This window comes from Zea mays, chromosome 7 (assembly GCF_902167145.1).
Source record: "Zea mays cultivar B73 chromosome 7, Zm-B73-REFERENCE-NAM-5.0, whole genome shotgun sequence".
Classification (NCBI taxonomy): domain Eukaryota; kingdom Viridiplantae; phylum Streptophyta; class Magnoliopsida; order Poales; family Poaceae; genus Zea; species Zea mays.
The window spans coordinates 14,430,020-14,452,522 of NC_050102.1; the positions used below are offsets into that span (position 1 = coordinate 14,430,020).

The following is a 22,503-nucleotide window of genomic DNA, read 5'->3' on the forward strand; positions in this document are numbered from 1 at the left end:
ATCAACTCATCATACATTAAAGAATTAATATATAGCATAGCATAAACTTCTTTTCGTTGGCCTCCAAGAAACCATGGTAGAGGAGTATGATGATCATCTGTTGAAAAAATTAGACCCTACACAAATGATTATTTGTGGATGTGGATTGCCTCTAGAGGAAGATCTGGTGGAATATTGATTGGAACAAGGATTGACCTTGTTGATATGTGAGGTTATACACAAGAGGAGCATAGGTTACAAATTGACCTTTGGGACAAAAGTTATATTGAATAAATGGAATCTTATTGTTGCCTATAGTCCAAGGAAAAGCTGAATTTTCCGGTTGAACTGTCCTCCTTTTGTGAGAAAAATAAAGAGCCTCTCATTATTGGGGTGACTTTAACATCATCAGATTCTCGCAAGAAAAAAAACTACAGGTATCGACAAGTATACTGATCTCTTTAATGATCTGATTCAGGAATACGAGTTGATTGAGATACATATGAGTGGAGGAGGTTTTACTTGGTCAAACAATCATAAAAACACAACTCTGGTGAAACTTGACAGAGTCTTTATGGATAAGAAATGGGAGAATATCTTCCCACTTGTCAAGATTAAGAAATTTCCTAGGGGCGATGTCAAATCATAATCCCTTGATTCTGGACACCAATAATGTTGATTTTGTGCCAAAACTTCCTACATTTAAGTTTGAAAATGGTTGGTTGACAGATACTCACCTAGAGAGGATGAATAGGGGATGTCTGAAAAATCACAACTTAAAAACAAACTTGATCTAAATTAGATGTTAGCGCAAGATATAGATCAGATTAAAGCGAGAAGGAACAATGTTCTTGCACTTAATTGCTCTCTTATAATGCAGAATTATAACTAGAGCAATAACACAAGTGAAGATCAAGAACTTAGAATAAGAGAGAAAGAATAAATCGCAATAGAGCAAGCACACATGTAATACCCAATTTGTAAGAGATAATATAAAAGGAGAAAAATATTTTCCTTTATTTATATGTGTGTTGTATCTACTTACCATCACATGTGAACACCATATTTAAAAAACCAATAATTAATAAAAGATATGCCACTAAATTATGCATCATGCTGGACTTTATTTTGTGTGTATTTTGTTACAATATAAAAATGTGACAAGAAATATATTAAAGTCAAAAAAGGGAAATTTAGAATCTAAAAGAAATTCTAGAATTTAGAAAAGGGAAGAAAATAAATATTATGTGGATAAAAATAAGTAAATAAAAATATATTATTCCTACACTAGAGTTTGAATTGGTATAATTGACTCAAAGGTGAAACTCATATTCAAATTCAAATTTGGATTCAAAAGAATTTAGAATAAAAGAAAACAGAAAATAAAACATAAAAGAAAAAGAAAAACAAAAGGAGAACTTACCTGGGCTTCGGAACTCATTTCGGCCCACCTGAAGAAGCCACTCGCGCGGCCCAAACCTTGTTCTATCGCGCGCACGACCGACTGCCATGCGGGGCCCGACTGTCAGTCTCGCACACCCGTCGCAGGCGCGGGATGTCTTTCGCTGGTGAACCTGGCCCGCATGTCAGCTACTTGGGCGCCATCGCACGCTCGCTGTCACACGGGGCCCACGCACCAGCCGCAAGACCCGCTCGCCTCCATCTCGCCCACCTCACGCATATGGCGGAGTGCCACAACGGCGGATCCGCGATTCCCGATCTCGGCTGATCCCGCAAGCCACGTTCGCGTCCATAAATAGCTTCTTCGTTCCCTGAGTCAATCCTCGCGCGAGTTCACCGGAGCCGAGTTGTGCGCGAGTGAGGAATTAGAGACCCGATACCCAGATAACCCACGCCGCCACGATTACCTTCCCTCGTCATCGTCCAGTGCCGCGAATTGACTCGAAGACCTTCTCCGGGTTGCTGAGAAGGAGACCGAGCCATTTGCGGACCGAATCGGCGAGCAGGGCGGCATCAATTCGTCATCGGCGTGCGTGGATTGCGCGACGCCGTGGGCACAGACCTCTTCGCCCTCGCGACTAGTGAGTACCCTGTGCCAAGTTCAGTAGTTTCCGGTGATCGCGTAGCACTCCGTGGAGTTGAGATTAGTGCACTAGGGCGCGCATACCAGAAATCCGGCGATGGCACCGCCGCGGTTCGGAGTACGCCGCCGTGGGGTGGCCATCGGCAGAGGGGTTTGAGCTCGTGGCCGTTGATCTTCTACGCAACGGTCGAGATCAGACAGTCGCGCACCCGGTCGCGCAATTGAATCGTGACCATAGATCTACGATCCCTCGGCTCGGATGAGATCTGGCTTCATTAAACGGGGACCGCAGATCTCCAATCCAACGGGCTACGTAGTGTACTGGTTCGTCGCGGTTTAGATCTAATCCTATGCGTCGATCTCTAATCTAACAGCTGAGAACTCAGGATACCCCTTCGGTCGAGTAATTTATAAAAGAGACCATGGGTTCTCCCTGATTAAACTCGCAGTCCAGTGTATTGTGTTATGAGTCTCAGAAATTTTTGTAGAATAACCCCTGCCTTCTCTGGTATTTGATGCCCAGTCCAGAGAAATAGGAAACCTAAGAAAAATCAATTAGAAAATGATTTCTAGTATTAAATTAATTACAGAAACTTGTTTAAACCCTAGAAAATTCATATGAACTCCAAATTGATCCATTCCAATTCCTATAATTTTGTAATATTATTGTTCATCACCTAGAGTCTCTGTTTTGACATGAAAATAGTAAGAAAATTAATTTCTCAGTTAATCATATATCAAGCACATAAAAACCTTTGGAAATTTATAACTTAAAATCTATAAATCCAAAATTAATGGTTCATGTTCCTATGATCTTATTTTAATGTGTAGATTATTATTATGTATTTTTTACAAGTTTGGTGTGATGTTAATTTCTCCTTTATAATGTGCTTATTTGTATTGTGGCGAGTAGAGGAGCCAGTGGCTGAGGATCCCGGTGCCCAGCAGATAGAAGTTGCTGAGCAGGAGCTCATTGAAGGCAAGTTGTGCCCTTGACCACTTTTTACCCAATAATGTTCTTTAATATCACTTATTCATGCATAGGTTTAATTTTGATAGGACCCAATAGGTCACCCTAGTCTGTTTATCCTTTTTATCTTATTTACCCTTGAATCATTTGGGTAGTTGTTCTATTGTTGTACATGGTTTTTGGGTTAATATTTTATTATATCCATGTTCCAATTATTCTATTATTTTATTTATGTTCATGTCAAGATCATCATTATCTTTAATTGGAACATGGAGCTTAACTTGAGAAACACGTGCCACCACAAGGGTGGAATGGGACGCCCTTGGCTGACTAATTAGGAAAGCTAGTGGAAGACTACCTTACCCGAAAGGGGCAAGGGCAGTAGGGGAGTTGCATGCAGGGAGGTTCTCGGGTTGATTTTGCTGCGATGGCGGTCAGACGGGGGATTCTTGCAAGTGCTCTTCGCATAAACTGTAACGAGTTTTCAAAAGCTAGTGGAACTTTGTAAAGGCCTCGTAGTGGATCCCTAGCCATTCACTTCAGTAGTGTCTAAGGGCCTTGCAAACCCTGGAGACATGGGATACACGACTTGTGGGTACAGGGTACAACCTCTACAGAGTGTAAAACTGGTATACTAGTCGAGCTCACGGTCATGAGCAGCTCAGGACTCTCGCATGATTAATTTATGGAACTTAAATTCAATTTGTCATTTGCGTTGCATGGGATTATTATTAATTTTGTTCTATTATTTTTATTATGGTTTGGTATTCACTTACATTTAGTAACTGCTAATAAAATTTGACCAACTTATTAAAAGTAATGCTCAGATTTAACCCCTATTGTTGATCAACCTCACACACACTACACCAAAATAAGAAACTTCCGAGAGGCAAATAACTTCCTACGGTTTCTTTTTAAAACCGTAGGAAATTACTAATTTCCGAGCGGCAACTAGTGCCTCTCGGAAGTTAAGTTAACTTCCGACGGTTGGTCTATCGCCTCTCGGAAGGTTAGTTAACTTCCGAGAGGCCGTCGGAAGTTAAGTTAACTTCCGACGGTTGGTCTATCACCTCTCGGAAGTTACCTATGCAGGCGTTGACCGATCCGGGTATGCCTTAACTTCCGACGGTTTTGCACTGTGCCTCTCGGAAGTTAGCAATTTTAAGCTAACGGCGCGCGCCCGTCTCTGTCCGTCTCACATTTTGCAGCGCCCGCTCGCCGTCTCCGCGCGCCACCGCCGCCTGCTCGCCCGCGTGCGCCACCGCCGCCGCCGCCTGCCGTCTCCGCGCGCCACCGCCGCCTGCTACGTCGTCTCCGCGCGCCACCGCCGCCTGCTCGCCCGCCTGCTCGCCGGAACGCGCCGCCGCCGCCTGCCGTCTCCGCGCGCCACCGCTGCCTGCTACGCCGTCTCCGCGCGCCACCGCCGCCTGCTCGCCCCCGCGTGCCACCGCCGCCTGCTCGCCCGCCTGCTCGCCGGAACGCGCCGCCACGCTCGCCCGGCCTACCCTCCGCGCGTTCCGGCGCCTCCACCACCGCCTGCTCGCTCCACCCGCCCGCCTGCTCGCTAAACCGCCGCCCGGTCGCCGCGCGCCCGCCGGCGAGCTCCACCGCCGCCCGCTCGCAGTGCGCCCGCCTGCTCGGCCGCGCGCCCGCCTGCTCTCCGCGCGCCCGCCTGCTCGGCCGGTGCCCGCTCGCTCCACCGGCGCCTGCTCGTCCGCCGGCGTGCCCGTCTGCTCGGCCGCCTCCCCGCCGCCGGGTGCTCAGCCGCCCCACATCCCGTCGTCTCCGTTCCGCCCCGCCCGCTACTCGCCCGGCCCGGCTCCGCCAGTCACCGTCGTCGCTTCAGGTAACTACTTCCGATTATTTATATTATATTTTTTATATTAAATATGCTAACTTCCGAGAGTTAACTATTTTTAAACCGTAGAAAGTTATGTTAATACGGTTAATTAACTTAATAAGCTAGGTGGTGCATGTAATTGAATTATGTTAGTCTCTTGTTTGTTGTGTGTTAGTAATATTTTTGCAAATTCCGGATAGGCACGAGTCACATGATATATACACATATGACTCGTATTGGTCCGAAAATGTCCCTTTTTGGACAGCCTGTTAGTGGATGATAGAGCTATGGATTTATGACGATGACGGGTCCGAACGAGATTTCGGTGACATAACCCTGTTGTTCTCTATTACACCATTTATGGGCATGTAAATGGAGAACAACGGGGTTATGCTGCTGAAATTTCGTTCGGACTCGTTGCTCGTCATAAATCATTGCTCTATCGGTCACTCATGGGTGGGTTTAGGAACTATCTTTTTCTATAGATGTAGTGACACGATCGATATGTGTTTAGTACCAGAAAAAATTTATGAATCATGTGTTCTACTATTTTAGAATCAAATACGGTGGGCGAGGACCGTCGATGGATGTATGAAGGTTGGCGTATGAATGATCCCTCAGCAGATTGGATAAGAAAGACAGAGGATTTTATTGATCGTGCTTTTGCTATATCAAGAACCGGCACGGATGTGCGTTGTCCATGTAGTATGTGTCGGATTTGTAGATGTCAAGACAAGAGAACTCTGTCGGGGCACCTTTGCAAATATGGCTACATGCCTAACTATGAAGTATGGGTGTATCACGGCGAGGACTTTCCCCGTGAAAATTTGCCGGAAGCCAACAACACTGACGACGTGGAGTACGATAGAATGGACGAGATGCTTGAAGATTTAAGGGAGGATCCTGATTTGGTGTTTCCACCAAATCATGAGGAGCCGCCTCCTCCAGAGGTTAAAAAGTTCTTCGACCTCCTTAAGGCTGCAGAAGAGCCATTGCACGAACACACAACAGTTTCAGTCCTCGCTTTCGTGACTTGACTTATGGCTATCAAGTCGAAGTTCGTGTTCTCGAACAATTGTTACAACGAGCTCTTGAACTTAATCAGTGAAGTGTTTCCACCAAATCACAAGATGCCGAAAGACGTGTATCAGTGCAGGAAACTGCTCTCTGGTCTAGGTATGGACTATCAGAAAATCGATGTCTGTCCAGATAATTGTATGCTGTTCTGGAAGGATCATGAGAATGATAGTAAGTGTCTAAAGTGTGGCAAGTCGAGATATGTAGAGGTAAAAAACGATGATGGTGAAATGGTCATATCAACTGTAGCCCAAAAGCAACTTCGTTATATGCCTCTTGCGCCTCGTGTTAAGCGTTTGTTTCTTTCGAGGAACACAGCTAGGCACATGAGATGGCATAAAGAACGTGAACGAGGGGACACTCATGTGATGACGCACCCGTCTGACAGTGATGCGTGGAAGGCTCTAGATGACTTTGATCCAGAATTTGCTAGTGAAGCGAGAAATATTCGAATTGGGTTTGCGACAGATGGTTTCACACCTTTCAATACGAACGCAGCATCATATTCTTGTTGGCCTGTTTTTGTTATTCCATACAACCTTCCACCTCATCTGTGCATGAAATATGATTACATGTTTCTTTCCCTAATTATTCCTAGTCCAGACCATCCTGGGAAAGGGCTTAATGTGATGATGCAACCCTTGATCGATGATCTCAAAAAGTTATGGAAAGGAGTCGAAGCATACAATTGCTACAAAAACGAGAAATTCACACTTCGAGTTGCATATTTGTGGTCCATTCATGATTTCATGGCATACAGTTTATTTGCTGGATGGAGCTGCCATGGAACTCTGACATGTCCAATATGTGGTAAGGATACAGATTGTTTCCGCCTTGAGTTTGGAGGGAAGATCTGTTACTTTGACTGCCACAGATGCTTCTTGCCCCAAAAACGCCTGTATAGGTTCGAGGTTAACACCTTTAAGAAGGGCACTATCGTGACAAAGGGACCGCCCAGGCGTCTTAGCGGAATAGAGATTGAGGCTATGCTTAATAATTTGAAAGAGAATGAAAGTGGTGATGGATACATAGGTTTTGGAACCGAGCATAACTGGACACATAAATGTGGTTTATGGGAACTACCTTATGTTAAGGCATTGATTCTGATGCATAACATTGACGTCATGCATCAGGAACGTAATGTTGGTGAAAGCATTCTAAGTACCTGCATGAATCTAGGTGACAAAACAAAAGACAATATAAAGGCCAGAAAGGACTTAGCAAAACTTTGTAACCGACCAACCCAGGAACTCGACGAAAATGGAAAAAGCCACGTGCTCAATTTTGTCTAAAACCTAAACATAAGAAAGAAGTAATGGAATGGTTGAAAAATTTGAAATTCCCAGATGGTTATGCGGCCGGGTTTAGGAGAGCTGTGAACTTAAAGACAAATAAAATAACTGGATTGAAGAGCCATGATTATCATATAATGATGGAAAGGCTCCTCCCTGTAATGTTCCGAGGGTACTTGAAAGTCAGTATCTGGCAGACTTTATCTGAGTTAAGCTACTTTTATAGGCAACTTTGTGCTAAAGAAATAAACAAAGATGTGATGGAGAAGTTGGAGACAGAAATTCCTATCCTTATATGCAAGTTGGAAAAAATATTCCCCCCAGGATTCTTCAATCCAATGCAACATCTACTTGTCCACCTTCCATATGAAGCTAAGGTTGGTGGTCCTGTGCAATACAGGTGGATGTACCATATTGAAAGGGCATTAAAGAAGCTTAGTTCAATGGTTGGTAACAAAGGAAGAGTTGAAGGGTGTATAGCTGAAGAATTCAAATATAAAGAGGTAGCAGCCTTCACGAGTGTATACTTTGCAGACGAGCACAATATCAATGCCCCTACATTGAGGTATCATGATGACAAAGTAGGGACCCGCAGCAATCTCCAAATTTTTGAGATTGAGGGCAAGACTGTTGGGGCATCCACAGAATATCATCCTGAGCGCGAAGAAAAGTTGGACGCTTTGCTCTATATGTATGAAAATATGGATGAAATGACTCAATATTTCAAGTAAGATGACTACATATTTCATTTTGTTTACTTGTAGTAATCGTGTTCCGCACCTCATTTGTTTACTTGTTGTAACAGAGAATTCCAATCGCATCTTAATGAGAAATTGTCCTCGAGGCAGTATGAAAACGCGCTTCGAGGAAGACATGGGAAGCCCAATTTCATTAATTGGTTTCGAAATTATGTAAATAACCTAACACTCTTGTTCTACTTTATATATTTTGTTTTAGAAATCTAATTTCACCATCTGATTGGCAGTGTGACAAAATTCCAAATTTAGACGAGGACTTGCTTCAGATGTCTTACGCAATCGTAAAAGTCAGAAGCTACGGTCGTTACGACATTAAGGGGTTTCATTTTTGTTCGACCAAATTTGAATGTACTCGTCCATTTGCGGCGACAAAAAATACTGGAGTTGTATGCAGGGCAGTCGATGATCGTGGAAGAGAGATGAATTATTATGGAGTTATTAATGACATACTCGAGTACGACTTTGTCGGGAGCAAAAATCTTAAGGTGGTGTTTTTCAAGTGTGATTGGTTTGATCCCAATCAAGGGACTGTAGAAAACCAATTTGGCATGGTAGAAGTCAAACATGAGCTCAAAACAAGTGCATGTAGCAAATTTGTTCTTGCTCACCAAGTTGACCAGGTGTACTACATACCGTATCCATCTATAAAGCTGGAAGCCACATGGGTAGTGTACAAAGTGAATCCTCGTGAACAGTTACACACCAGGGGTGAATGGTTCGAGGCGGAAGTTGAAGAAATTTACCAAGAAGATGAACTTCCGACCAATTTTAATATAGATACTGAGGTTTTGCCAGAATCATTAGTGGGAGATCCTGAAGATGTAGTAAGCCCCAAAAAACGGAAACGGAAGTCAAAGAAGAAAACATCGAATCGAAGAAAACAATTTGATCCTGATTTTGAATACGACTAAAAAGTAATTATATATTTATTGTTCATTTCAATACATTATGTTCATTTACATTATGTTCATTTCAATACATTATGTTCATTTACATTATTCTCAATTACTAATTTGATTTTGTTTTAATAACAGGATGTCTAAAAAGGTCAAGCAGCTCGCTAAGGGACTAGCGCGAAGAGCCTCCATTTTTGGTAGAAAGGAGGACTTAGTGTTCCAGGGCACTAGTTCAAGCTCGAGCAGGCGTAGAGCTTTGTTGGAGCATGTTCCAGAGTTGCAGGGTCAGGCAGTCGGCGTACAGAGGAATGAGGTAACCAATATATTTGTTTTGTAATGTAATATTTGTATGGGTTCGAATAACTAAATTATTAATTTTGATCTATAGGATGAGCCTAAAGATGAGGAAGAGACAGAGGAGTGGAGACAAGTGAAAGATGAGGAAGAGACAGGGTGGGGTGAATGGCCCAATGATGGAGGGTCGGGAGTTGGGGGAGCTAGTGGGTCAAGGGAAGGAGAAGCTGGTGTTTCAGGTGGAGGTTCTGGAAGCGGGGGAGTTGGAGGGTCTTCACGGGTCCGGAAGCCGCGGAAGACTAGTTGGGTCCCCCCTCCTAAAGAACCAGTTAACAAGGTTGAGATAATCCCGAGTGGAGATGGGTAAGAGCATATTTGCTTTGTTCTTATGTCTTACACATTGATGATAAATAATTTTTTTTGAATTTGACAATTGTGCTTGTGTTGTTAGGGCTTGGCTGGATAGTAGTTTCACCGGCAAAGATCGTGTAAGGCAAGTAAATAAAGTGTTGGGCAATATCTGTCGTATGAGATGGCCTGGATTGGTGATTGAGAATGGTATTGAGGTCCCTGTCACAAGATGGGATCAATACGGCCTTGCGGTTAACGCGCAACATGGGAATGCGCAAGGTGCAGTTTGGCACGACTTCTGGGTATGTTTATCTATCTTCTTGCGAAGTTATCAGCTCAATGATTGATTCATATTATGGATTCTTGACTATGTTTCTTTTTCAGAAATATTATAAGTTGCCTGATGGAGATACTCATACCGAGCATGCACACTCCGTGTTCCATAAGAACGCGGCAGATGTTGTTGCGGATATGATGTACTATGTTCGAATCCAGGTGATTAATCAAGCTATGTTGAGTAGTGAAGGACGACGAGCAACCAGTAAGAGCGAGGCGTCACAATATGGACTTTCTATGACTGAGCAAGATTTTCTTCAGGTAATCGATGTTTTTGCTTATGTTGGAAAAAATTGATGTTTTTGCATATGATGTACTGTGTTCCTTGTATATGTTACAGTTACTTATAAATGAATTGTGTTTCCATAGCATTCGATTCCATGGATAGCCGCCAATGATGCTGCTTGGCGTGCCTTATGCCGTTATTGGGCTTCGGATAATTTCAAGGCAAAGTCTATACGACAAAGTTCCAATCGTGGAATCGAGTCGTATCACAAGTATGGAGGTGATGATCACTTTTGTTTGGCAAAACGAATGGTAAGTACAGGAAACTAGCAGTGGTGTAGTTTTGTTGATTGTATATGACTTGATGTCATTTCTGATTATAATGTTTGTCAAATGTACGTACAGGAAGCTAGCAGTGGTGTAGTGCCTAGTGATGTTCAAATATACCTGAGGGGGCACAGAGGACCTGATCCTGCAAATCCAGATGTGTTGTGTAGCCAAAAGGCAACAGATCGTCTGGTGAGTGTTTTGAAATGCTTGGTAGATTTTGTTCATATGAATTTATGTATGTGCCCAGTGATGTAAGATTGCATTGTTCTTTTGTATGGAGGCTGCATATGCTGAGGCGATGTCTAGTCAGCACGGATCGGACTATGATTGGAGGACCGCACCTATTGATCCTCAGGCTGTGTATGCAAGTGGTGGAAAACCCCATGGAAGGTGTGGACTCTACATACCTTATCTTATTTCATCGGTTTAAGTACAATAGATTATTTTTGAATCTGTCGTGATGTTACTTGTTTGAAGGTACTCGATTTTCGATAACGTCATCGACTCGAGCCAGGTGACGGTTCAGAGGGGAGGTTCGTCGAGGTCTGCTGCTCGTAGCTCCCGTCGCTCTACTCAGGATACTGCAGAAGTTGAGCAACTACGAGAAGAGCTTAGGCAACATCAGGAGCGGCAAAGGGTTCAGGAGGAATACTTGAGGCAGCATGCTGCTCAACAAGAATACTATGCTACTCAGTTTCAACAACAGCAAGCACTGATACAAGTAAGTTCAAAAAGATCATTCATTTTAAGTTATGTATTGATTTGAAACACTGACATTAATGTGTTCGGAAATTTGGTAGCAACTAGCACAAGCCCAAGGGATACAATTTCCGATGGCCCCCCCACCTCCACCTTCCATACATTTTCCTTGGCCTTCACCTCCACCTCCACCTACCGAACATCAGGTATGCAAATTTATCATAATTTACTTGTTACATTACGATGTAACTCCATGAATGTCATTTGTATAGGTATATGAGACTCCTCCAGCTACCTTGCCGGCGCAGCAACAAGATGATGGGTTAGACTTTGTCAATACGCTCTTCGCGAGTGGAGGTAGCGAGCATCACTCTTCGATATTTCCTGATGTTGATCGACAGTACTGGGCTTCCATTCGATGTGTTTTGTGAGACTTCAAACTTGTGTCTTGTGAGACTTGTGAATTCTTATGTCGAGGTGGATTTGACTTGTGAGACTTGTGTCTTGTGAATTCTTATGTATGTTAGATGTTATATGTGATATGTTGTGTATTGTGGCTGTTATATATATTTGTGGCTGTTATATATATTTGTTATGTATGCAATGTGTTGAATTGCCAAAAACAAATTGTATATTAAGTGCTGGTCATATTAACTTCCGAGAGGCGTGGAAAACTCTCGAAAGTTAATGGTTAACTTCCGAGAGGCCGTCGGAAGTTATTCCGCGGACGGCGTTAGTCCGTGCTGGACGGCGTCAGCAATTAACTTCCGAGAGGCGGACGCCCCCTCGGAAGTTAATAATTAACTTCCGAGCGGCGGACGGCCTTCTCGGAAGTTTCTTTAACTTCCGAGAGTCCGTCGGAAGTTAGCCTAACTTCCGACTAATTTGTTCCGACGGGCTAACTTCCGACGGTTTCGGCTAACTTCCGACGGTTTAAATAACTTCCGAGAGTTTTGCGCTAACTTCCTACGGTGTAGGCCCTCGGAAGTTAGGTATTTTGGTGTAGTGACATCACATGAACTCCCACCTTTGGTGAGTTCATGCACACTGGTTTCCCCACAACTTGTTGAGCTATGATCATGTGAGAGCTCACCCTTGTTGTCTCACACCCCCACAGGAGAAGAACAGGTGGTTCAAGAGGAGCCACACAACGAGGAGTTTGATCTGATCTAGGTGGCGTCTCCCAGTTGACTTATTGGCGCCAAAGATGGATTTTAGTTCGATTTATATTTATCTTTTATTTTGTAAGAGTTCCACAATGTAATAAGTACTCTGATGTTATTGTGACATTTATCTCTATACACTCTGTTATTATATATGTTGTCTTCTTTGGCGCATTTATGAGATGCACCCGACTTTGTCCCTTAAATCCGGGTGCGACAGAAGTGGTATCAGAGGAAATGTTGACTCTAGGATGAAACCTAGATAGAAATGGACAAAACCCTTACCTACTTACCTTACTCTGATTCAATCTATACTTATCGGATCTTGATCATGTCTCACCTTTTGTTGTCATACTCCAATTACTCTTATCTTTTCTACTCTAAGACAAGATGGATTTCACACCTTGGAATCCTACAATTATGAACTTTTTCAGAGATAGGAGACCTAAGACAAACTTAAAACTATTTTCTCTATTTAAAAATATTGGTTGATTATTTTGATGATAAATGTCTGATTTGCTTCTTTGATTGATTGAAATATTATAGATGGACATCTTAGCATGTACCACCATAAGGTAATGAATTAGCTTTAGTAGGTAAAACACTAATCTGCTTAGCTAATAAATCCCCCAAAGTAATATGATTCGTAATTACCTGTCTTGTCTACTATTCTTTCTTACCATATGTTTCTAACTCAGATGGTCAATACCAGGAAGGGTGGTTGAATTGATTTACCTCCCAATCGACACACTCGGAGGATATTTAGACGACCACAACAACAACAACCTAAGGTGGATCCTCCACAGCCTCCACCAGCCGGAGCTGATCCCGCAGTTGCAGTCCAGATGCGGATAATGCAACAGATGGCAGACACCATGGTGGATATGCACACACAGATGCAGCAAGAACGCCAAGAGATGTGCCAAGAGCGAGAGGAGATGCGCCAGGAGCGAAGGGTGCAACAGCAACAAGCACCACTGCCACCACCTCCACCACCAGTTCCACCCCGGGACAAGCACCGGGAGTTCATGAGCCATAAGCCACCAACGCTCGCTAGTTCTCCTGATCCACTAGACACTGATGATTGGCTGAAGTCTATGGAGAAGATGTTGATTATTGCCCAATGCTCTGACCGGGAGAAGGTTATATATGCTTCTGGTCGTCTTACAGGTCCTGCTGCTGATTGGTGGGATTCATACACTGCTGCCCACGATGCTGCTGATACTATCACATGGGCGGAGTTTGCTACTCAGTTCAGAAACTACCATATTCCTGCTGGACTGATGAAGATTAAGAAGAAAGAGTTTCTGTGACTGAAGCAGGGGAGCATGTCAGTTAGCGAGTACCGCGATAAGTTCATTCAGTTGTCCAGATACGCACCGGATGAAGTTGCTGAAGATGAGAGGAAGCAGGAGCACTTTATTGAAGGACTCAATGGACCTCTACAGTATGCTCTAGTGGCACATACATTTCCATCATTCTAGAGGCTGCTTGACAAGGCCCTAGCTATTGAACACAAGTGTGTTCAGCTAAAGAGATTTGAAGAGGAAGGCTATATCCCAAGGTCAGGGAAGCAGCAGTGTTCGTCCTCGCTACAGTTCACCCTAGGGTACACCAGTTCGCACTGGAGGAGGCCAGCGCCAGCTCAGCACTCACCTCAGGGGACTCCACCGACTCGTCAGGCTGCCCCCACTGGCACCCCGACGAAATTTTCAAGGCAGAGTGCAGGCACTACTTACTACAAGTGTGGGAAGACTGGACATTATGCAAATGTTTGCCCAAAGAGGATTGCTACAACACCTGTGCAGAACAAGCAGCAGACTCTGGGATCTGGCAAGGGATACTCTATTGCCAAGGTTAATCAAGTCAGCGCTGATGCTACTCCTGATGGGGATGACATCGCACTTGGTATGTTTTATATTAATGCAATTCATGCAACAATATTATTTGATTCTAGTGCTACACATTCATTTATGTCTGCTCGATTTGCCAACACAAATGAGTTACCACTGAAAATTATGAAAACACCGATGATAGTAATTACACCCAAAGGGCCTGTTGAGGCAAGTTATATGACAAATAAATTGACATTGATAATTATGGGAAGAGAATCCTGGGCTACCCCTATAGTATTAGAGGAAAGCAGCATAGATCTGATCCTTGGTATGTCATGGTCAAGAAAGGCAAAGGCCATTATACACTGTGGTAGGGGTACAATAGAACTCACCAGCCCTAAAGGAGTAAGATTTGACGTTGAAATTACAGTAACTACCTCTACCAGACGTGCGGCATTCTTCATAGATGTGGAGTTTGTTGGAGACAACATCCGTGTGGTTAGGGATTTTCCGGATGTCTTTTCAGAGGAGTTACCAGGGATGCCACTAGATAGGGAAGTCGAGTTTGTCATTGATCTCTTACCTGGGACTGCTCCTATTTCTAAATGGTTGTACAGAATGTCCGTAGAAGAATTAAAATAACTTAAGAAGCAGTTAACGGAGTTACAAGAGGCTGGGTACATTCGTCTGAGTTCCTCACCTTACGGAGCGCCGGTTCTGTTTGTACAGAAGTGAAAGGGAAATAGGGTCAAACCTTTTCCTAAATGATTTTGGTGGTTGAATTGCCCAACACAAATATTTGGACTAACTAGTTTGCTCTAGATTATAAGTTCTACAGGTGCCAAAGGTTCAACACAAACCAATAAAAAGTCCAAGAAAGGGTTCAAATAAAAAGAGCAAATGACAACCGAAGGCTGCCCTGGTCTGGAGCACCAGACTGTCCGGTGCACCACCAGACTGTCCGGTGCACCAGAGAGATCAACTCCGAACTTGCCACCTTCGGGTTTCTGGGATTGCCTCTCCGCTATAATTCACCGGACTGTTCGGTGTAGCACCGGACTGTTCGGTGTAGCACCGGACTGTCCGGTGTGCCAAGCAGAGCAACGGCTAACTGCGCCAACGGTTGTTTGCAAAAGCTACAGGAATAGTGAACAGTGCGCGACTGCACGCGCAGAGTCAGAGCAGGCGCCAGAAGGCGCACCGGACAGTGAACAGGACCTGTCCGGTGGCCCCACTTGTCAGAGCTCCAACTGTCGAACCCTAACGGTTGGGTGACGTGGCTGGCGCACCGGACAGTGTCCGGTGGCGCACTGGACTGTCCGGTGCGCCCTTCGACAGCAGCCTTCCCCAACAGCCACTTTGTTGGTTGGGGCTATAAATACCCCCAACCACCACACTTCAAGGTATCCAAGTTTTCAGCCAACACATTCAATACAAGAGCTAGTGCATTCAATATAGGACACAATTAGAGTGAATCAAAATCTCTCCAAGTCCCAATTCCACTCAAAGCAATAGTGACTAGAAGAGAGAGTTTTGCCGTGTTCTTTTGAGCTCTTGCGCTTGGATAGCTTTTCTTATTTCCCATTTCTTGTTCCCAAGATCTTTGTAATCAAAGCAAGAGACACCAGTTGTGTGGTGGTCCTTGTGGGGACTAAGTGTCCCAATTGATTGAGAAGAGAAGCTCACTCGGTCTAAGTGACCGTTTGAGAGAGGGAAAGGGTTGAAAGAGACCCGGTCTTTGTGACCACCTCAACGGGGAGTAGGTTTGGAAGAACCGAACCTCGGTAAAACAAATCACCGTGTCATCCGCCTTATTTGCTTGTGATTTGTTTTTCGCCCTCTCTTTCGGACTCACTTTTATTTCTAACTCTAACCCCGGCTTGTAGTGGTGCTTAAAGTTTATAAATTACAGATTTGCCTATTCACCCCCCCTCTAGGTGACTTTCAATTGGTATCAGAGCCCGGTACTTCATTAGAGCCTATCCGCTCGAAGTGATGTCGGGAGCTCACGCCAAGAAGGAGATGGTGATCGGCGAGAAGCCCGCCACAAGCCACGGGAAAGCTCCAACGGGAGAGTCCGGCAACAAGAAGAGGGAGGAATCACCTCCCCGCGTCAAGTCGCACCGGAGTGGCGACAAGAAGAATAAAATGAAGAAAGTGGTCTACTACGAGACCGATTCTTCGTCGCCTTCCACCTTCGGCTCCGACACGCCGTCCGTCACTTCTAAGCACCATGAGCGCAAGAAGTTTAGTAAGATCCCCTTACGCTATCCTCGCATTTCCAAATGCACTCCTTTACTTTCTGTCCCACTAGGCAAATCACCGGTTTTTTACGGTGAAGATTATTGTATGTGGAGTGATAAAATGAGGCACCATCTAACCTCACTCCACGCTAGCATTTGAGACATTGTTGAATTTGGAGCGCAGGAACCATCCGTGGGGGATGAAGGCTATGACTCGGACGAGGTAGCCCAAATCTGGCACTTCAACTCCCAAGCCACTACTATACTCCTCGCCTCTCTAAGTCGAGAGGAGTATAATAAGGTGCAAGGGTTGAAGAGTGCCAAAGAGATTTGGGACATGCTCAAAACCGCGCACGAAGGAGATGAGGTGACCAAGATCACTAAGCGGGAAACGATCGAGGGGGAGCTCGGTCGATTTATGCTCAACCAAGGAGAGGAGCCACAAGCCATGTACAACCGACTAAAGACCTTGGTGAACCAAGTGCGCAACCTCGGGAGCACCAAATGGGATGACCATGAAATGGTCAAGGTTATTCTAAGATCACTTGTATTTCTTAATCCTACACAAGTTCAATTAATTCGTGGTGATCCTAGATACAAGCTAATGTCTCTCGAGGAAGTGATAGGAAAGTTTGTGAGCTTTGAGTTAATGATCAAAGGCTCCAAACAAATCATCGAGCGAGGCACCACCTCCACACCCGAGGTGCAACTCGTCACATTCAAAGCGACGGAGGAGAAGAAGGAAGAGTCTACGTCAAGTAGGCTTCCCATCGACGCCTCCAAGCTCGATAATGAGGAAATGGCGCTCATCATCAAGAGCTTCCGCCAAATCCTCAAGCAAAGGAGGGGGAAGGACTACAAGCCCCGCTCCATGAAAGTTTGCTACAAGTGTGGTAAGCCCAGTCATTTCATTGCTAAATGTCCATTATCAAGTGATAGTGACAGGGGCGACGACAAGAAGGGAAGAAGGAAGGAGAAGATGAAATATTACAAGAAGAAGGGCGGCGATGCCCATGTTTGTCGGGAGTGGGACTCTGATGAGAGCTCCACTGACTCCTCCGATGAGGACGCCGCAAACATCACCGTCAACAAGGGTCTCCTCTTCCCCAACGTCGGCCACAAGTGCCTCATGGCAAAGGACGGCAAAAAGAAGGTAAAATCTAGAGCCTCCACTAAATATGCAACATCTAGTGATGAGGAGAAGCTCCCATGGCTCAGGATAACGAGGGTTACATTTTATATCATGCCGGTTATCCCGAGCACAAAATTAGGAGAATTCATTCTAGGAAGTCTCACTCTGGCTCTCATCATGCTTTTATGTATAAGAGGGAGGCATCTAGCTCTAGGCAATCAACCCATGTTAAATGGCCTAAAAAGAAATCTCCAATAGCATCAAATGAACCTAATATTTCATTTAAGACTTTTGATGCTTCTTATGTGCCCACTAACAAATTAGGCAAAGTAGTTGCCAAATATGTTGGGGGCAAACACAAGGGGTCAAAGACTTGTGTTTGGGTACCCAAGGTGCTTGTTTCTAATGTGAAAGGACCCAAGACCATTTGGGTACCTAAGAACAAGGCCTAAACTTGTTTTTGTAGGTTTATGCATTCGGGGGCTCAAGTTGGATAATTGATAGAGGGTGCACAAACCACATGACTGGGGAGAAAAGGATGTTCTCCTCCTATGAGAAAAACCATGATCCCCAAAGAGCTATCACATTCGGGGATGGGAATCAACGTTTGGTCAAAGGACTTGGTAAAATTGCTATATCTCCTGGCCCTTCTATTTCCAATATTTTTCTTGTAGATTCTTTAGACTATAACTTGCTTTCAGTTTCTCAATTATGTAAAATGGGTTACAATTGTCTTTTTACGGATATAAGTGTTACTATCTTTAGAAGAAGTAATGATTCAGTAGCATTTAAGGGAGTGTTAGAGGGTCAGCTATACTTAGTTGATTTTAATAGAGCTGAACTCGACACTTGCTTAATTGCTAAGACTAACATGGGTTGGCTCTTGCATCACCGACTAGCCCACGTTGGGATGAAGAATCTTCATAAGCTTCTAAAGGGAGAGCACATTTTGGGGCTAACAAATGTTCATTTTGAGAAAGACATGATTTGTAGTGCATGTCAAGCAGGAAAGCAAGTTGATATTCATCATCCACACAAGAACATCATGACGACCGACAGACCACTTGAGCTACTCCACATGGATCTATTCGGTCCGTTTGCTTACATAAGCATCGGCGGGAGTAAGTACTGTCTAGTTATTATGGATGATTATTCTCGCTTCACTTGGGTGTTCTTTTTGCAGGAAAAATCACAAACCCAAGAGACCTTAAAGGGATTCTTGAGACGGGCTCAAAATGAGTTCGGATTGAGGATCAAAAAGATTAGAAGCGACAACGGAACGAAGTTCAAGAACTCAGGCTTTCTTGAGGATGAGGGCATCAAGCATGAGTTCTCTTCTCCCTACACACCACAACAAAATGGTGTAGTGGAGAGGAAGAATAGAACTCTACTTGACATTGCGAGGACCATGCTTGATGAGTACAAGACTTTGGACCGGTTTTGGGCGGAACCAATCAACACTGCTTGCTACGCCATCAACCGTCTCTACCTTCACCGAATCCTCAAGAAGACATCATATGAACTCCTAACCGGTAAAAAGCCCAATGTTTCATATTTTAGAGTCTTTGGTAGCAAATGTTTTATTCTTGTTAAAAGAGGTAGAAAATCTAAATTTGCTCCTAAGGCTGTAGAAGGCTTTTTACTTGGTTATGACTCAAACACAAGGGCATATAGAGTCTTTAACAAGTCCACTGGACTGGTTGAAGTTTCTTGTGACATTGTGTTTGATGAGACTAACGGCTCTCAAGTAGAGCAAGTTGATCTTGATGAGCTAGATGATGAAGAGGCTCCGTGCGTCGCACTAAGGAACATGTCCATTGGGGATGTGTGTCCTATGGAATCCGAAGAGCCTCCACAAGCACAAGATAAACCATCTTCCTCCATGCAAGCATCTCCACCAACCCAAGATGAGGATCAAGCTCAAGATGATGAAGATGAAGATCAAGAAGAGCCACCTCAAGAGGAGGACAATGATCAAGGGGGAGATGCCAATTGTTGGGGACTTGTTCTCAAATGCTATGAGTCAAGAACAAGGCAACACAAAGTATTAAATGTTAATGTCCTTCGTCCTTCGAAGCATTATTTCCCTTAGGATATAACGATCTTCGGACGAAGGTCATGAAGGACGTACCTTCATCATTATGATATAAGAAAATGAAAGGTGAAACATATGAAACATGAAAGATAACATGAACAAACATATAATATCATTCACATGTCTTCATTATATAAACTCAGATATTTAAGTACGATATTTGATTACATTTATACCTTCGGCTTGACAGAAGACAAAAATCCGAGCGTTGTGCACGAGCGAATACCAGATAGCATGAACAGTACAGGGGTACTGTTCATCTATTTATAGGCACAGGACACAGCCTGTGGGAAATTACATTTATGTCCTTTACAAAGGTTTACAATCATAATACAAGTTATCACAGGCCGATTGGTCATTTCATCTTGAAGTCGGTGCATTTGGAAATGTACTCCGAAGCCCTTTGATTGATAGCTTCGGCTTTGTGCCAGTCTTCCTAAGGTGTTTCTTCTTATGGGACCTTCGGCGACGAAGCAGGCCCCCAATAGTAGCCCCTTCACAGTGCCAGATCATTTTTCATAATGAGCTGGACCCATGAAAAACTCTCTCAGGCTTCGGAATGCCGAAGGTCCGAAAAACACCTTCCCTGAGCTCGTTGATGGGAAACGATTTAAATATTCCGAGTGAAGGATGGTCCCACCATGCAACGGGTACGCGTGATCTGGTGATTCAGCTTCTTGGGCACTATGGTCCACCGTTCAGCGAGTGCGGGTGACTGTTCAGCGGGTGCGAGCGGCTTGACGATTCACCTTCCCACCTGCAGCACTATATAAACAGACGGGTAGTTGTGAAGTTACCACAGCATTTACTGCTATCGTACTGTTGTGCTGCCAAAAAATTTGACCACCGCCGAAGCTTATTCACCATATTCTCAGTCAAGGGATCACTTTGCTCTAGCTTCGTGAGAAGAGGGAGCTTCGTCAAAAATACCCAACTTCGTTAAAACGCAAGAAATTCAACATTAAATGGCCAAAGTGCGCTCAACAGCTAGGGTTACACACGACGGAGAGGAAACCGAAGCTACTGAAACTGCTCTGATCTCCGAAGTTATGAGGCAGTCGGGATTAGTTGTAACGAAGGGCGCTCCTGACGAAGGCGCCCCTGCTACTGAAGCAGAGCAGGCATACATTGAAGAAGGTGATATTGGTGAAGAAGAGATTGATTATAACACCGCTATGCCATCGAAGCCCAGCCATTTGGATTTTGGAAAGTCGACTGTGTCTGAAGCTGATATGGCTATGATGACGAAGCTAGGCTACTTCAGAGAAGCCGACAAGGGGTTGATTCGCTTTGGTGGGGAAGAAACTATCCTGAAATCAGAAAATGATGAAGTGGTGGTCTTTAAGAGCTTCTTCAAAGCAGGACTGAGATTTCCTCTGCACGGGATGATTGGAGATGTCTTGGAAAATTTTGAGATTTACCTTCATCAGCTGACCCCTCACGCCATTGTTAGGCTCAGCGTTTACATCTGGGCCCTCCAAAGTCAAGGGGTGGAGCCACTCGCCGAAGCCTTTTGCCGAGTACATGAACTTCACTATCAGACGAAGGCTAGGGAAGACGGACTGCATGAGAACTTCGGCTGCTATAACTTTGCTTATCGCAAAGACATGAAGACACCGGTGGTCAGCTATCGCACTAAATGGCCGACCGATTAGAAATCTGAATGGTTTTATGTTAAAATTGATGAGAAAAAGGAGAAGCTAGTGCAGAGCCCGCTGGAGTTAACCTTCGGGCTAACTAGGCCTCAGTGCAACATGACGCCAGGGGCACCATGCCCAGATGCTGTGTATGAGTTTAGAGTTGTATCTGAACACATCGGAACTAGGGACTTAGTTCAAGAATACTGGCCAACCGAGTATTTCCAACGTTGAGGGAATGGGGTATGCCGAAGCTTGAACGAAAGAAAAAGAAGAATGAACTCGTTCGGCTGCCCTATCATTTCAAGTTCAAGAAACACTTCAAAGAACCCTACCAAGAATGGTTGGATACAATTGAAGCTATGTGCAACGAGATTTTGGGCAATTACACGAGAAAAGAAGATCAGTTGATGACGACAACCTTTGGCACCTGACCGAAGCGAAGATTGAATTGGGTAACGGATGCCCTGAATTTTTAATATCCAGACTATGAGCGATTGAATAAGGGCACCGAAGGGCAGAAAAGAAAAAGATTTGTTAGTGTTGTGGGCAGACAGGCTGTTAGAATGGTGAAAGAAGATGAAGAAATCCTGAAGAAAAGAAAATTGAGCCCTGAGCCGAAGGCAGTTGCTCTGAAGAAAAGGAAGGATGCGGCTCCGAAGCAGAAGGCGACTGATACGAAAGAAGAAACTCCTTCGACACCTTCTGCTGTCAACGTGGAAGAAATTCTAAAAGTAATGACTGAATCCTTGCCTATCAAGCTAAGTCGACTGGGGCCACATCTGACGAAGCTTTTACAGAAGAAGAAGGAGCCCTCGGCAACGAAGAAGTCTGCTGGGCCGAAAAAACGAAGAATTATCACTGTGACAGAGGCCATTGAAGAAACACCACCAGTAGCTTCCGTGTCAAAGACACCAGCTGTCGAGAGCGCTACAGCTACCGAAGTTGCACCTACTGAAGCTGCAACGGCCGAAGATGCAAATTTAGAAAGCACATTTTCTAATATTGATAAAATACTTCTGGACATGGCCTCAGAAGAAGCTGCTCCAGCCGTCGAAGAGACCATGGCCACTGTGCCTGGGAAAGAGAAGGATACGGCCGAAGATACTTCGGAAGAAGAAAATTTCAACTTTCAAAACTTAATTGGACAAGAATTGTCAAAAGCTGAGAAAGAAGAGTTGAGAGACTATGCCATATCATGTGGGTATGAACCAGGGGCGCTACTCTTCGGCGGTGTTGACGATGAAAGCTTAGGCTGTCTCCGAGACCGAACCGGAGCGAAGGTTATCGGTACTCTGTCGAAGAGT

General features: G+C 44.4%; 2 long non-coding RNA genes across 3 annotated transcripts; both read left to right on the forward strand.

Moving 5' to 3' along the window:
- The first annotated feature begins 9,328 nt into the window (after nt 1–9,328).
- Nucleotides 9,329–11,138, forward strand: LOC109940873 (uncharacterized). 2 transcript variants are annotated; one of them, XR_002263592.2, is made up of 4 exons: nt 9,329–9,513; nt 9,602–10,098; nt 10,207–10,782; nt 10,870–11,138. It is a non-coding gene; the product is annotated as an uncharacterized lncRNA (long non-coding RNA). The 2 variants fall into 2 exon arrangements; XR_002263593.3 differs by having other exon boundaries at nt 9,330–9,513; nt 10,207–10,581; nt 10,673–11,138.
- Nucleotides 11,139–11,198: 60 nt separating this feature from the next.
- Nucleotides 11,199–11,602, forward strand: LOC109940996 (uncharacterized). Its single transcript, XR_002263826.1, has 2 exons — nt 11,199–11,297; nt 11,364–11,602. It is a non-coding gene; the product is annotated as an uncharacterized lncRNA (long non-coding RNA).
- The last annotated feature ends 10,901 nt before the right edge of the window (nt 11,603–22,503 follow it).